This window comes from Sinocyclocheilus anshuiensis, unplaced genomic scaffold, assembly GCF_001515605.1.
Source record: "Sinocyclocheilus anshuiensis isolate Anshui unplaced genomic scaffold, SAMN03320099.WGS_v1.1 scaffold635, whole genome shotgun sequence".
In the NCBI taxonomy this organism is placed as follows: domain Eukaryota; kingdom Metazoa; phylum Chordata; class Actinopteri; order Cypriniformes; family Cyprinidae; genus Sinocyclocheilus; species Sinocyclocheilus anshuiensis.
In genome coordinates this window covers 179,702-185,087 of record NW_015551039.1, presented here as the reverse complement: position 1 = coordinate 185,087, position 5,386 = coordinate 179,702, and the positions used below count along the sequence as shown (strand labels likewise).

Below are 5,386 nucleotides of genomic sequence, written 5' to 3'. Positions count from 1 at the left end.
TTTTTTTTTTTTTTTTTTACACAGTAAACATACACTACCAATGTTCGGAACAAGGTTTGGACACATATGACAGGTATTTTCTTATGATCTTAAAAACTCTTTAATCTAAAGGTTTAAGCTTAAATGTTTTAAATAACTTTGCTAGAAAAATATAAATATTTTTTTCCTTTCATTTATTTTATTTTTTTTCTTTTAAATGAAAAGTTTAACCAGATAGTGAAGGAAAAGGAGCCCACAAGTTTAAGCATGTGAAATATATATATATATTAATAAATAAATAATTTATTTAAAAGTAAATATAAAAAAAAAAGAGACAATGTAGAAAAAATTAAGGTGACTTTGAATTAAAATTTGAATTAAAATAAGATATAAAATCATTTGCCATTTCATAGTTTTGATAACTTTACTACTATTCAAATTGTGGGAAATAGAAATAATAAAAAATATGTAAGTAAATTTCCAACACTTTTGACTGATAGTGCAGGTTTCTTTGAACAGTATTAGGTGTAGCAGGAGACCACTCCATTACCATTGAGAGCCAGGTTGCTTTTGCTGAGCCCTTGGAATGTGCTCGGTGCTATGTTTGGGTCTGGGGGTCTTCACTGCGGGTGTCGGGGGCAGTGGCAGGAACCACACTGTGCCTGTGAACTCTGTTCAAACTCTGAAATGCCTCTGCCTAGGCAGGAAATTGAAATATTGGGCTGTATGTGCAATCCAGTGACCATCTATCATGACATGTTGGCTCAAGGAGAGCAGCCCCATTGATCAGATATCGGCTGCCGAGTCTACAGGTTAAGAGGTAAAAAGACAAGAAGAGAGCGCCTTGCAGGGGTCCAGTTTTAAACTCTTAGAATCCTTTCACCTTAAAGAAAAGAAACAAAACAGGCCCGTCTTTCACTCATCCAGCAGTGGAGGGGGCATTAGTCAGGGATTGCAAATCCTTAGTATTTCTTTTCGCAACTCAGGAGAGGTATAGGCAAGAAGATAGGCAAGGCCAATGTCAACTTCAAACACTCAAGCAAAATCAAAATGCCCGATCAACACATGACCTTAATAATTTTGCAAAGAAACACTGTAGTCTGTTCAAATACTATGGATATAATGGCAATTGATCAACACTAAATGTATATAGAGGAGATTGGGAAGTTGCAACTCCCTCCATCAGTTTAACCAAATCATCGTGCCACCTGCCACCTAACGGTACAGTAGAAGTTGACAGTATAAGTCTTTGTATAAACATTTAAAGAACAAAAAGCAATACTAAGATAAAAAGTAAAATAAAAAGTTGTATATACACACACACAGCCTGTAATTAATGGGTGTTTTCATTCAGTTAAGTCAATTATTTTTATTTTCATTCAAATATTTATTGTTTACCATTTTAATTAATGAAATGTTTGAAATGAAATGGGGGAAGCATACTAATTATTTTGAACAAACATTAATGTTTAACAGCCCTCTGTGTAATTGACGTTAATTTACACAACTACTTTAATTTGTAGCAGACAACTATGGCAATAAAACATCAAAGTTTAAAGCCCAGCGCAAATATAAATAAATAAATGCATGAATGAATGAATGAATGAATGAATGAACGAAAGACCAACATATATATTGGATTTTTGTAGGCTACAGATTAAAAATCCACCATGTTTTTGTCAACAAACTTCCTAGAAGAACATTTAAGAAAGGCCTTTAGCGAAGTTTCATAAAAGTCACTTGAATAAAACATTTCCTATAAACGCATTTGACTCCATAAAGGTGTGCGATTGAATTATTCTGTGATTATATAAAAGTAAATGCGCCACAGTCGGCGGACGTGCGAAGCAGGATGTTGAATATCACTTTAAAATTTTCAGAACAGTAAACCCGACAGATTTGTTTACGAATTTCGTTGTAATAACCGCTTGCGTGACCCTATAGACCAGTGCGGTCAAGCGAGCTGAAAACTTGCGCCCAATTAGTGGTTTTTGAAACGACTCAAGGTAAGCTATGTGGTACTCATACAGGAAATGACATCAACGGGTCAAAATTAAAAAATATGTCGCAGGGCGGACGGTGAGTGTGGGACGCCCTGAACCTGCTCTGTACCGGATGCTTCGAGACAGGTTTCTATAGTTTTGGGAGGTGGATGCTGAGGACCTGAGCTGAGTGAGCGCTTCTCAACCATCACTTTCATCCTCTGCATGTTGTTCAGCGCAGACGACACACTTTCTCAGTGACGCCGGTACGCAGCAATGTCCGTTTGCACGGGGGGCACAGTCAGATAACATGTCGCATTCTATAGTTTGGGCATATGTAGTTCTGTTACATTGTCTTCAACTTAATATGCATTCAGTGACGCCGGTACGCAGCAATGTCCGTTTGCACGGGGGGCACAGTAAGATAACATGTCGCATTCTCTAGTTTGGGCATATATAGTTCTGTTACATTGTCTTCAACTTAATATGCATTCATGTTGGACAATTGTGTTGGAACAGAGCCGGTGGGCTGTCGCAGGGGCAGAGTGAGGAGACAAACACCACAGACAATGAATGCTGGAGTTGTGACAGTTGAAGGAAACATCGTTATATATGGGTATGATTGTGTACAGCACATTTTATTGTGAGCCCATTTTATGTAGCGAGATAATGCGAAGATGCACCTGCAACGATTCGCGCTATGAAGTGTTAATTGAGGCGCATCCATGTTTGAGCTCCTGCATCACTGTGACGAGAGCGAATCAGATGCCAAGGCGTACGTGGTCATGTGTTTTTAGTTGTTGTTGGGCTTACACGCGTCGATCTGGAACGTGCCTTTGACAGTTTTGTCCCGCTGGCGTACACATTTTTATATCATGCTTCATGCATGATTTCATACATGAGGATTATTGGCTATGCTTTGTGCCACATATTGTGCGTTACGCACGATTTCACTTCACTTTTATTTATGTAAAATTTATTTTTATTAGATATGAACAAAGCTATGTAATACTAAGATTGTAGTGTCACATATTAGGTTCCACATAGAGGAGATTGGGGCCTATTTTATTTTATTTATGTATTTATTTATTTATTACTACTCCAGTAAATGTATTACTCCAGTAAATTTTATTCAGTGTAATTTTGTAATTTTTTTGGACAAGCACATACTTTAACAATAATATATATATATATATATATATCTCTGTGTGTGTATGCAAACTTACCCCATATATTGTGACAGCATGCCTCTCTACAGGACAAAAGGTGTGCAAATTATGGAAAAAAACTATACACACACACACACACACACACATATTATTTTATATATTATTTTATATAATTTTTCCCCTCAAAATTTTCACACCGTTTGACCCTGTAGAGAGGCATGTTATCACAATATATGGGGTAAGTTTGCTTAATAACAATCTGAGATTAAAACCTAATGTTTTCCAAAAAATGTAAACAGTAAACCAATTATGAAACGCAAAACTGTTTACAAAATAATGAAGAAAAAAAAACATAATATAGGTAACATACTAAAAATAATAATCTATTGTTTTTGGCTAACATAAATTGTAATTTATAGGTTTTATACAAAAACGTGACAATGTGACCCAGTTATTTATTTAAGTGTTTAAAAAATTCACCATATCTAATTTCCAAATGCATGTTATAGGTTTTATTGATTCATTAATCTGTGAATGTGTTTTATTTTGTTTTATTTTTGCCTTCGTAATTGTAAATCAAAATGTGATCAAAACTTGATCTTGTGAAAATGACAGACTTCTTTCTTGTGACGTGTGCTGGACCAATCATTTAGTCCTCTTAAACCCGTCCCTGCAAGCTCTGGTTCATCAGCCTTCACTTTTGAATGCAACACCCACATCTCAAAATCCAAACAACTGATAGATAGAACCAAGTCCCCACCCTACATTTATTTTTATTTTTCAGTAAGCCATTGCACTCAGCTGTGTCACAATATGGAAGAATTTGTTCTGTTTCATCATGACTTTAATTATTATTAAAAAGTTGACTCTTGCCTTAGAGTGCCTTAGTGTGATTATGTTGTGCTTAATGGAAAATTACTGCTAAAGAAAACACATTTGTGTAATGAGACATTTGATTAAGTATAGTATATTAACTTAGACATAGGCATGTGACAACTAGCCCCGGTCTCCCCTAATGTTGGTTTATATTTTGCAGATGCTTCATGCACATCATCTCTTGCAGAGAGTGTGTATTTAGATGCAATGTCCTGCCAGGACTTCAGTGTTGAGCTGCAGTTTAAACCTGCTGTCTGTGTTTCCTGTCTGTCTGGAGTGATAACTATATTATTCATGCTTGCGTGTTGACAGCTCTGTTAATCTCCTACCATGCAATAGTGCTTCCATCAGCCGTGATCCTCACGAGCGACCCACATGTATAAGTGCGTTTGTGTGTGTGGGTGTATATAAGATGCATAGGTCAGAGCAGGCTGGTTTGGTGTCATAGTGGTGCGTGCAGCAGATCCAGGCCTTTGAGGTCTCAGTAATTAGCTGGGTGGAGGCATTCAGCATAGTCATATATTCACCATGCTGAAAAGGTGCGGGCAGGGGGTCTATTGACGGCTGACAGGTGCAGCAGCGGAAGGCGTCAGGAGTTTGGGCAATAGAAACCAGAGCTGCAGTCTAGTAGAAACGTCTCCGGCCCCTAGGTTACCCCTCACCCCCCTCCTGGGGGTCAAAACTGAAAGCAAGTTCAAGACCCTTTTGCTGCCCTATTTTGATGTGCTCAAGGTCTGCTGTGTGTTTTGTGATTGAATGTGGAGGGTGGACACAGAGAAAGCTTGATTGATGCTGTTATCTTTTTTTTTTAATCTGTTATGTTATCTGTTATTTTTTGCTCTTGTTTAGGTGCTGACAACATGAGATTCTTTGTCTTTGTCAAAATACTCAGGACTGGACAGGGGCATTTTAAACATATATATATATATATATATATATATATATATATGTATGTATATGTATATGTGTGTGTATATGTGTGTGTATGCAATATGATAAATTGAATGTATAAATTACATTTTTACCGAATACCTCAAGCGTGTGACGGAAATGTTACGCCCCTTACTGTGATGCCCTGTCCCGGCCGGAGTGACGAGACAAAAACATTAAAACCCATTATAAACGAGGCATTTGTTGCATCCAGTGGGGACATAATTACGGATTATAATGACTTATACTGTCTTTTTACGCGTTGCATCGTGCATCGAAACACAGCGTCAAACACGGCGGGCTTGAGTGAGTGGCGGCCGGCGGTCTAGAGTGAGAGGAGGCCGGCTTGAGTGAGCAGCGGCCAGTGGGCCTGAGAACGGCGCGGGCTTGCGGCAACCACATGTGACGACCCCGGGCTGGACTCCGCTTCGTCCACGGTGAAAGCCAATC

At 38.0% G+C, this 5,386-nt stretch overlaps 1 long non-coding RNA gene across 4 annotated transcripts in view; it reads left to right on the top strand.

Moving 5' to 3' along the window:
- The first annotated feature begins 1,821 nt into the window (after positions 1 to 1,821).
- LOC107661371 (uncharacterized) overlaps positions 1,822 to 5,386 on the top strand; it is a 40,570-nt gene continuing 37,005 nt past the window's right edge. For 3 of the 4 annotated variants that reach the window (XR_001631101.1, XR_001631099.1, XR_001631098.1), the window contains exons 1-2: positions 2,026 to 2,227; positions 2,481 to 2,577. This is a non-coding gene — a long non-coding RNA (uncharacterized LOC107661371). Of the gene's footprint in view, positions 1,986 to 2,025; positions 2,228 to 2,480; positions 2,578 to 5,386 lie in introns of those variants that run through there. The other variant, XR_001631100.1, reaches the window with a different exon arrangement.